This window comes from Vombatus ursinus, unplaced genomic scaffold, assembly GCF_900497805.2.
Source record: "Vombatus ursinus unplaced genomic scaffold, bare-nosed wombat genome assembly UNPS02014859.1, whole genome shotgun sequence".
NCBI lineage: Eukaryota > Metazoa > Chordata > Mammalia > Diprotodontia > Vombatidae > Vombatus > Vombatus ursinus.
The window spans coordinates 1,272,592-1,284,804 of NW_020954637.1; positions in this window are offsets into that span (position 1 = coordinate 1,272,592).

Genomic DNA, 12,213 nt, shown 5'->3' on the forward strand with positions numbered 1-12,213 from the left:
AAGTCACTTTACCTCCTTGAGACTCAGTTTCCTCATATGTTCAAATAAGAATAATAATACCCTCAGATCTCACCTCACAAGGCTGTTGTGAGGCACAAATCAAATAAGGTCTTTAGGTATTTTGAAAAGTTAAAAAGATCAAACAAAAGTAAGTTACCAACTGCAACCAAATAGTGAATTTTTTTTTTCATTTCCAGGTGTGACTGGTATATGGCACTCCAAGGGATATTCAATCCCTTGCTTCAATGTTTCAAGCCAAGAATGGCTGGGATAGAACATAAAAATGGGTCCTGGAGGGAAAAACTCCTAACACAAAGCAGGATTCTTGTGAAAAGCGACTGGGAATGCTGCATAAATGAGAGGGCCAAAGCAGCCCTCTCCATGCTTACCTGCTGCTCTAAGAGAGATAGATGTGGGTTGGATGGGAGGAAGAGCATCCCAATACAAGAGGAGGAAGACCAAGGATAAATAACGAAAAGATGTAAGAGAGACTCCTTGGCCAGAGAAGGTTAAGAGGATCCTTGGGATCTCTGGAGCGAAGACAGTCCAGAAACATAAAGGCAGACTTGACAGTCTCACCCAGTCACTTTGAATTCTGGTGAGAAAGTGCCCCAGGTGATCCCTCTTATTATAGAGCAGAGGTTGAGTCTGTGGAAACTGGAGGGAAACAAGAGGGCAGTAGTGACTGCGTTTGATCATCATAATGATCCTATGAGGTAGGTCCCATTTTATGGATGGGAACACTGAGACCCAGGGAGGGAAAGTGACTCACCCAAATTCTGACCTCTATACATTCTCAACTCACCCTCAGTTACCTCTCTCCTCTGTTTAGAGGGCTGGAGGGTGTAGTACTAAACTCTTCCCAAAGCCTTCCTTCATAGAGAGCTCACAAACATCCAGGTACCCTTATTCTCTATCAGGAGCTTTGCTTAGTTTTGACTCAGTGGACTATCATACCCCCACTCCAGGTACTTCCTGGGTTCCCCCAGTCTACTTTTCAGCTTCCTTTTGTGTGATATCTTTTCCCACTAGGCTGTAATCTCCTTGAGGGCAAGGACTATCCTTTTTTCTTATTTGGATCCCCAGTACTAGCACATAGTAGGTACTTAATAAATGTTTATTGAACTGAATTGAATTGAAAATTATTACCTCCATTTTAAAGACCAAAAAGGTATGGCTCAAAGGGGTTTTATGACATGCATATGGTCACATGGCAAGTTAAGTGTTGGAGGCAAGATTCAATCCATCCATCAGTAAGCATTTATTGGGGACCTACTATGTGCTGGGTTCTGGGCTGAGGACTGGTGATACCAAACCAAGTTTCTTGCCCTAAAGGAAATAATGTGTGTATATGCACATTTATCCATACGTATGTACATACATAAACATATGCACAGAGTATACATGTTTGTATTCCATATATACATAATATATACAAAATGAGAACAAAGTAATTTTGGGAGGGAAACCACTAGTGACTGGGATGGCTGATCAGAAAAGGGTTCCGAAGGTGGCTCTCCAGTAAAGTCTTGAAAGAAATCAGGAATTCTGAAAGGCAAAGGTAATAATGGAGGGCATGCCTCCAGGCATAGAGCATGACCAGTGCAAAATTCGAACTCAGGTCTCTTCTAACTGCAGATCCAGTGCTCTTTCCACTGGGCCATGCTACCTCTCTCATTAAGCCACCCTTGAGTAGTAATTATTATTGACATTTAAGGCTCACCATCATCAAAAAGAATGTGAGGTACCTAGTATGTGCTCATCCCTATCCTGGGCTCTGGAGGAGAGACAAGAGAAGAGAAGGAGACAGTCTTGCTTAGGGTCAGTCTGGCAGAGTAGATAGACAACACATAAAGGGTGAGTGGAGAAAGGAATTTGGGGAAGTCACAGGGTAGTGAGTTGACCCATGGGGCAGATAATTGACATATCCTTTCCAGAAGCAATGGTAACATTATTTATGGAGTAGTTGGTGGAAAGCTGGCCTTAGAATCAGGAAGGCTTGGAAGTCCTGATTACAACTGTCTGTGACCATGGGCAAGTCACCAAACCTCTTAGCCCTCTAGTCAACTCTTAAGATGGTAAGTTGAAGAAAAGGTGCCAATCTGCTTTGGTAAAGAGAGTTTCCTCACTTGGGAGTTCCCGATGCTCATGAAATCAGTCACAGGTCCAGTATCTATCCATACCCTATTGTGCTGAGAGGAAGAGGTGGAAGAGAGGAGTAATCAGGGTGGTGATAGGGGCAAGCAGTGGCAGGGCAGATGGTCAGATGGCCTTCTGGATGTTTGACTTAATGGAATGTAAAGTATTATCTAAACACAAGGTAGAGGGAAATAAGTACAAAGGAGAGGCACAGGCCAGGTCATGGGAGACTTGTGAGAAATGAGAGCACATTTCACTTGCCCTGGGGAGAATCAAGAAAGACTTCCTGGAGGAGGTGATATCTGAGCTAGATTCTGTAGGAAGGGAAGGATCTCAACAGCTGGAAATAAGGGAGAGGAGTCCATTCCAAGGATAAGGGATGGAAAGGCACAAAGGCACAGAAAGCAAGGAGTGGTGAGCAGTCCAACTCTGCCAAAACATGGAATGTGTGACAGGCATCACTATGAGATAAGGCTGGGTAAGTAGATTCACAGAAACAACTGGGACTAGAACCCAAGTCTCCTAGCTCACAGGATCATATTATTGTCATCAGATCATAATTCTAGAGCTGGAAGGGAACTTGAGGGCCCTCTAGTACAACTCCCTCATTTTACAGATGAGAAAACTGAAGCACAGAGAGGGAAAATGATTACCCAGAATCTCATAGATAGCATCAGAGGCAAGATTTGAATCCAAGGTCCCTAACTTTACTGTGCCACACTGCACTGGGCTAGTACTTTGGGGTCTCAGTTTCCTCATCTGTAACATGAGGATAATGAAAAATTCCTGCCCTCCCTGACCTCACAAGGTTATTGGGAGGTTCAAAAGAACTAATGAATGTGAAAGCTTTTCATGAGGCCGAAAGCACTGTATACAAATGAGGTGTTACTGCTGGTTGCTGGCTCTTACTCTAAAGCATCAGGCCTCCTAATCAGAAGAGACTGATCATGTGCCACTTATAATTTTCACTGCACCCTTGGGACCCAAAACTTTTGAAAAACCAAATGCCTTAAATGCCTGAGAAGATCCAAGTAACTCAAAGCAAATCATATTGAAAGTCTACTTAAAGCAAAGCTGGGTAGTGACATTTACAAGGCAAAAAAAGAGTCTCTAAATCAACATTTCCCAGATGTATCATGGAAGGCAGAGACTTGGCTGAAGCCTGTGAGAGACATGTTGAAGTCTACCCAGAGTGGGGAGAGTCTGGGTTCAAGGGGTGGAAAAAAAAAAACAAACGAACAGAGAGAATCCCTTCTTCTGGTTTTGCCTGATTTGGGTTGACAGGCAAATAAAGAGTTGTGTTCAGGAGAGATGCCAGGCTCTTTCCACAAGTCTCTCTAGTAGACCGAATGGTTTCAGGGATGAAGAGTTATTAAGGACACAAGGGAAAAAAATTTTCCTACTAATTCTAGAAATCCCACATTGGTATCTGTGCCTTTCTTTGAGGCATTATCCAAGGCACTATATATGCACACATCATCACATTCCACCCTATCTTCTCCAGCAAATTGTCCCTTGTATCATCCACACTCTCCTTCATTGGTTGCTCTCTGTCCAGAGGCTGCTTCCCTTCTGCCTACTAATAGACCCACCTCTCCCCTATTCTTCTTTTTTTTAACAATCCAAAAAAAAATGTTTAATGAGCTTGGTATTAAGATAGGTAATAGGAACGGAGAAAGTGGACAAAAAAGGTATAATTCATGATTCCCACAAACAAATACGTGTTCCCACTGATACATTTTAACACAGTTGTTTGTTACTAGCGAAGTTCCACAGGAGGTTGGTGCTGGTTGCTGTCTTTCCTTCTTGAAGAGGGCCAGAGTGACATCACTGTGCCAGAGTCAAGTTTCAGTGTGTTTGACTGGGGCTGATCAGACCAATACAGGCTCAGAATATTCCATAGGTCCAGACCACAGGTCGGGCACAAATAGTCCATGTGAACATTTGGGGTGGATTCTCTAAATTTGCACACCTTGTCCTGGAGAACAAAGGAATTCTGGAGTATTTACTCAAGCTTCTATTCTGCTTATAGGGGAATCTTCTAAGATAGCCACTTAAATTAGTTTTTTTCATTAACTCATTGGTTTATTTTTAGTTTTCAACACTCACTTTTATAAGATTTTGAGTTTTAAATTTTCCCCTGCCCCTCCCCCTTCCCCAAGATAGCATGCGATCTGACATAGGCTATACGTATATAACCATAATAAACCTATTTCTACATTAGTCATGTTGTAAAAGAAGAATCAGAACAAAAGGGAAAAACCACATGTCTCCTCTATTCTTAAAAATCTCTCATTTGATCCGGCCATTGGCTATGATTCTGTGTCTTTCCTCCCTTTTGTAACAACTCCTGAGAAAGCTATCTGGTGTCTCCACTTCCACTCCTCACACTCTTGTCTAAACTGTCTTACTCTGCTTTAGATCTCACCATTCAAATGAAACAGTTCTCTCCAAAGGTCTCAATGATCTCTTCAGTGCCAACTCTACTACTCTTTTCTCAGTCATCCTCTTTCTTGACCTCTGTGCTGCCTTTGACACTGTCCATCACCATCTTCTCCCTGATGCTTTATTCTCTCTCCATGACACTGCTCTCTCCTGGTTCTCCTACCTATTTGACTACTCAATCTCAGTCTCCTTTCCAGGAGCTTCATCCAGGTATCACTTGCTAACTGTAAGTGTCCCCCAAGGCTCTGTCCTAGGTCTTCTTCTATACTATTTCACTTAGAAATCTCATTAGCTCCCATGGATTCAATGATCACATGTATGATGATAGATGACTCTCAGATCTATCTATCCAGCTCTCCTCACCTCCACTTTTACATCTCCAACTGCCTATAGGAATCTTGAACCAGATGTCCTATAGACATCTTAGAGTTATTCTCCCTCTATGTGCCTCAGTTTCCTATAAAATGGGGGTGCTGGACTACATGGCCTCTGAATACTCTTCCTGCTCTACAGCTATGAAGACAACATGACCCTATGAGCCAGGGCGTGGGATTTCGTCCCAGTTTTGCTGTGCATCTACTCAACATGTCCAAAACTGGACTAATTATCTTTCCTTTAAAACATTTCTCTTTCCTGAACATATCCTATGGGCACCACTAACCTCCCAGTCAACTCAGGCTCACAACTTAGATGTCATCTTCAACTCCTCAGCCTTTCTCATCTCTTATATCCAACTGGCTACCAAGTCCCATCAATTCTACCTTCATGACAACTCTTGCTTATGCCTCCATCTCTCCCATGATACTGCCACCACTCTGGTGCACACTCTCATCACCTCACACACGGACCATTGTACTAGCCAGTGGTGGCTCTCTCTGACTCTGATCTCTTCCTCCACTCCACTGCCAAAATGCTCTTCCTGAACTACAGTCTGGCCGTGTCATTCCCCTAGTCAATGACCTCTGATGGCTCCCTGTTACCTCCAGGATCAAACACAAAATCCTCTGAAATTTAAAGCTCTGTACAACCTGTCCCCCTCTCTACCTTTCCAGTCTCTCCTTATACTTTAGCCCAGTCCACATACTCATAAAATCCAATGACACTGGGTTCCTAGATGTTCCTTGCACAAATCCCTATCTCCCAACTCTGTCCCTTTTCAAGGGCTGGTCCTTGGGTCTGGAATTCTCTATCTCCTCACCTCCTCCTCCTGGTTTCTTTGGCTTCCTTCAAGTCTCAGATAAAATCCCACGTTCCACAAGGTTTTTCCTGATCCCCTTTAATGCTACTGCCTTCCCTCTGCTGATTATCTCCACTTTATCCTATATTTATCTTGTTTGAACATAATTATTTGCATGTTACAGCCCCTGTTTCATGGGGGATTGTGAGCTCCTTAAAGGCAGGACTGTTTTTGCCTTTCTTTGTATTCTCCAGTGATTGGCATAGTTCTGGGCAGCTGGTGCAGTGGATAGAGTGCTGGGGCCTGCAATCAGGAAGACATGAGTTCAAATCCAGCCTCAGACACTCACTAGCTAAGTGACCCTGGACAAGTCCCTTAATTTTGTTTGCTTTAGTATCCTTACCTGTTAAAAACGAGCTGGAGAAGAAAACGGCAAACCATTCCAGTACCTTTCCAAGGAATTTATGAAGAATTAGACACGACTGAACAACAACAGTGAGCATACAGTAGGTGCTTAATAAATGCAAGTTGCATTTACTTGACTTGTTCACATACCCCAGGATAGGCAGAAATTAGAAACAAACAATAGCTATTTAACCATGGACAGGTAATTTTCTCTCTCTAAACATCAATTTCCTCAAATGTAAGATGAGAAGGTTGGACTCAGTGATCTCTAAGGTGTTGCCCAGCTCTAACAGACCACGTATTAAGATGCTTTATCACTGCTATTCCGTGTTCTAAGGTCCTTTACAGGTTGGATGTTCTATGTCCTAAAGTCCCACCCAGCTATAACAGAAGATTATGAAAAGTGGCATACCATTACAGGAAGAGCACTAGACTTGGAATCAGGTAAGATCTGGGTTCAAATCCTATCTCTGACACATTAGCTTTATGACCATGGACAAGTCAATAAGCCTCAGTTTTCTCAATATGCAAAACGGAAGAATGGGAGGAAATGTTATCTGTCATGCATACCTCCTAGGGTTGTTTAAAGGAGCTAATGGCTGTAAAGTCTTTAGCATTCTACATAAATGATTACTCCTAAGTGCTACTTCTAGGCCATCCCTCAGCGACCTTTTCCCTTTGGAGAGCCACGTAGTGCCTGGTGCCTGTACTATCCTCTCCTCATCTTCATTATGTTCATCTGCCAACTTCGAGGTCATTCTACTAATGTTTTCAGGGACTTCAGTGCTTCGTTTGTAGTCTTCTACTTTACCCCATCCCCTGCTATCATCCTCAGGAACTCCAAAATTCATATAGACAACCCCTCTGGATATAGCATTGAGGCAGAAGGACCTGAGTCAAATCCAGCCTTAGATACTTACTAGCTGTGTGACTCTAGGCAAATCACTTAACCACCCTGGGCTTCAGTTTCCTCATCTATAAAATGAGGGGACTGTACTCAATGACCTCTAAGGTCTCTTCTAGCTCTGAACCTATGACCCTATTTTTGTTTTGGCTAGGCAATGGGGTTAGGTGACTTGCCCAGGGTCACACAGCTAGTCAGTATCAAGTGTCTGAGGCCAGATTTGAACTCAGATCCTCCTGACTCCAGGGCCAGTGCTCTTGCCACCAATCCTATGTATTTTAAGAGTGGGATTGAAAATACTCCACCCTATTTCAACCTTGATGTCTTAACTAGGTGAGTACACACCTCAATAAATCAGTCACTTATAGACCTTGGACTAAGTGCAAAGTCTTGGAAAGTCATTTGATGAAACAAAATGATGCCAGACAAGAGGTCTGTTTCAACTGGCTAGGGTATTGTGTTGTGCCCCCTGGGTCCTGTACATATCTATATCTATATATCCATCATATGCAGACAGAGACTGAATCATCAAGAATCAGACACCAGATGGACTCAATTCATTGCCTGCAGGTTGACCTCCAGATGTATTCAAACCAGATTAGAATGCAATTGGGAGATGTTGAACAAAATTAGAAAAATAAATTTTATAAATTTAATTATGTTAATTTGTGTTATATTTATGTCAATTTGTGTTTTTCCAAGTCAATGTACTGTAGGATCTGTTTCTATTTGAGTTTGACCCCACTGCTCTAGGGAAATGCTCTAAGACTCCAAATGACCTGCACTGGAAGAAGGAGCATCCTTACTGGGGGCTCCCAAGTTGACTCACTAGCCCCGTTATCATACTGTGATGAAAAAGCAATTGAATTATAATTCTTCATCAGTTGTAATTGAAAATGGAATAACATGAAGTCCATAACGAACAAAGGAGATGGACAATTTCCAAACAAGGAAACATAAATTATCAATAATCACTAGAAAAATGACTAACTGCAGTCATCCTCAAAGTGAGGAAAACTAAAATAACTCAAATGGGCAAAAATAATTAAAAGCAATAAAATTAAATGCTGGCAGAATCATAAAGAAACTATTCATTGCTGGTGAAATTACAAACTTGCAGAATCTTTTTTGGAGAGCAATCTAGCAGTATGCAGCAAAAGTTACAAAAGTAATCATGCCCTTTGACCCAATAATTCCATTGTTGGGAATATACTAAAACTAAAAAACTAAAACAAAAAAAAAACAACTAAAACTTTTTTAAAAAAAGGAAATTTTAAAGATTTTTAAGCATCATTATACAAAATTGCAAAACAAACAAACAAACTAGGAACAAACTAAAAGTCCTCCAATAGGGAAATAGTTAAATGAATTGCGGTACATGGATATGACAGAATATTATCATGCCACTAACAGTGACAAATTGTTGTTTGTCCTTCATTTTCAAAGAGGACCAATGACATCATGGAGTGATGTCTTGACTTGTTAATGAATTGGATTTAAGTGGGCAGAGTTGTGCAAATGCATCAGCCTCAATCTCTCTTTCAGAGTTATCAAAGTCCAGTGACAAGATAAAAGTCAGGATGACTGGCGAGGGCCCAGGATGCCGTGGATGACCTTGGGGTCTTTGATGTCTGACCAAGCTCTAAGGCTCCACAGCACCTGCTTCAGCCACCTTCATGGCCACTGGAACAAATTATTCTCATCTGCCCATTCTACCAGGGGAAGTCTTTGCATGCTTGGATAGGCATCCCCCTAACTCATCAACAGATATTGAGGTCTGTTGGTTACCCCAAACCTGGTTTAGCCCATCTGCCAAGACAGTTTTACTGGGGTGTGGCAGCTGTACATGCTATAGCTTCTTGGAACCACAGATGAGAGTTAGGTAACAGTCGGACACCAAAGCTGTGTGAGCAGCCCTGAAAAGGGTTTGGTCAGCCCTCACACCAGAGGTGCTAGTCCTTCCTGAAGAGAGGTGGTTCAGTGAATAGAGAGATGGGTCTGAAGTCAGGAAGTTCAAATCTGGCCTCAGACACTTACTACTAGCTGTGTGACCCTGGAAAAGTCACTTAACCTCTATTTACCTGAATCCACTGAAGAAGGAAATAGCAAACCACTTTTGCAAACCATCTTTGCCAAGAAAATCCCTTGGACAGTATGAACAACAACATTACCTCTAGGAACAAATACAAACAGTGACAAGTACAAGGAATATGAATGTAATGGGACTTTAGAGCATTCTCAGATCACCTAACACGGAGGCATCTTATTTCTACATCAGTGGGAGTACCGTCCTTTGATCGGCTGCATCTTTAAACGTGGCCAAATAAGGACAGTCTCTCTTTTCCCTGCATGTGCTTTCCTGTTGCATCCAGAGGGTGAAGATCACACACAGTTCACCCGTAACTCAAGCATCATGAACTGAATAGAGAGAAAGGATACCTTTCCCTCCCTGCCCCACCCAACCCTCCTTTAACTTGGCTCCAAGAAATTGGCCTGAGATGTTTCTGTTTCTGTCCTTCTTAGTTTCAGATGCCTGCCACGTGTAGGGGCAGTGTGTGTAAGTAGTGTTTTGTTTTTGCATATACAGGTTATATGTGCCCACATAGCTTTGTCTAGGTATAGCTCACAGGGAAACAAGAATAGATATTTCAAGTATCTCCTTTCCCCACCCTTCTACCAGGAAGACTTTGATTCCTTCCAGAAGGGAAACCAGAAGGTAAACCAGAAGGTAGGGGCCAAATATTGGCCACTCTATTCTCCTTACCCCCAAGTTCAATTTATGGAACCCACCCTGTGGATGAACCATGTGCGATCTTCACCTTCTGGATGCAGCTGGAAAAAGAGAGATTTTCCCAGTCTGGCCATTTGTAAAGATTCAGCCAGTTCTGGCTGCATGGTCAATTGAAGTAGGCTACCCCTACTCACATGATAAGAAAGTACTCTTCTCCTTCTCACCACCACCCCCAGTTAAATAGTAAGTTTCTTGAGATCAGGGTCTCTGTCACAACTATCTTTGTTTTCCCAGCACCAACCATGATTCCTTGCAAATAATAGTTACTAATAAATCTTTGGTAAGTCAAAATGAATCTCTGGGCCCTGTGAGGGACAGTAGATAGGAAAAATATTTGCAAGAAGGAACTCCTAATCAGTTAGCTCCCCTCTTAAGTCATCACCTGGCTACCTATTCCTTCCAACAATCCAAATTATCAAGAATAGAATGGGCTATCCTAATAGATGGGAGGTCCCTTTTCCTGGTGTCTTCTTTTTTGTTTTTAATAGAATTTTATTTTTTCCAATTACATGTAAGTTGTCTTCTTACAAAGACCAAATAACACTTGTCAGAGCTTTTCATAACATCATAGATACAGCGCAATATGGAGACCTTAGCAACCATCTCTCTAGATCCCAATTTCCTCATCAATAGAATGAGGGGATTGGACCCCCAAGTCTTGGGGGATGACACCTAAGATCTCTTACAGCTCTGAATCTACGATTCTGTTGTTTAACCCAAAACCCTTATTTCATTCACGGATTAAGAAACTAAGGCCCAGAGAGGTTACATGACTGACCCAACATTGCACAACTAGTGAAGTATTAGTCTTAGGACTGGAACTCAGATCTTCTAACTCCAAATACAATGCTTCACCCACCAAATCCTGCTGCTGCTACTGCCATAGAAAGGATTCTCCATTTAAAATGGCTCAGACAAGGGAGCCTCTGAAGACCTTTTCCACTGTGAAATTCTGTTATTCTCATGAGGTTAGCCAGACTTGGGCTGACCTTTACACAGCAAAGAAAGGAGAAGTACAGCTGAGGAGGGCAGATGTTCAGGTGCTATTTTGCAGAAGTGGGATGGAGAAGTGGTCCAGACAGGAGTCAAATATAGGAACACAGTAAAATAATGGAAAGCTCTCGGGGTGACACATCTTGAAATCTGATGCGTGTCACCGGAAATATTAATAATATAATTTTTAAAATCTGACCCACAGAATAACTACTTTTAACAAGGATTTTTAGAAACTATTTTACATGCTGTTTGATGTGTCCCTTTAAATAATAATAGTAACAGTTAACATTTATATAGCATCTTAAAGATTACAGGCAATGTTATGTTTTCAATGATATGTTATGATCCTCATGATAACCCTGAAGTAGGTAGGTGCTGTGATTATCCCCATTTTACAGATGAGAAAACTGAGGCAGGCAGAGGCAAAGCGACTTTTCTCAGGGTCACACAGCTAAGGTTCTGAGGCTGGATTTAAACTCAGGTCTTTCCGAGTCTAGCGCTCTGTGCCCTATGGCGACACCTAGCTGCCTGTGCCTATATTTAGAGAACTGAAGAAACTGCACCCAAAGACTTTTTGTCCTTAAGAGCTAAAGATTATCACCCTAACTGTGACACAACTAGAAATCATACACACAAGATTTCCCTGGGGCATCTGCAAGAAAAACTCCCAGGGCAGCCAAATGGCACAGTGGATAGAGCACTGGCCCTAAATTCAAATTCAGACACTTGACACTTACTAGCTGTGTGACCCTGAGCAAGTTACTTAACCCCATTGCCTAGCCACAGAAAGAAAGAAAGAAAAACTCCCTTATCTAAGGCATTTTGAGCCACTGAGGATTATTGTGGGATCAATGAGACTAATAGTTATTCATTAAAGGATTTCTGTCTTATTTTTTTCTTCTTTCAATAAACCATTTTCTTTCCAGTAGAATATAAGCTCCTTGAGGGCAGGGCCTGTTCCATTTTTGCTTTCTTTATTACTAGCACCTAGCACAATTCAATTCAATATTTACAGAGTACTAGACACAAAAACAAAATAGTCCCTGCCCCCAAAGCATTTACATTCTACTGGGAACATGTACACATAAGTGTATAAATAACATACGAAGAGTAAATACAAAATAATTTGCGGGAAAGAGGTAATTAAAAATTGTCGTAGTGACAGGGCACAAAGACTTTCAGTCAAGCCAAGCATGGAAATGAGCCCCAGGGATTCTACCCATACCTCAATGTGGTGAAATAGGTATGTAGGCCAATTTGGCACTGACTTCAATACTAGTGCACCCTAGTCAGACCAGCTCCACCCTTGCAAGGGTTATGGGTGCTGTTTGGAAGAGGGGGGAAGCAGACTGAAGG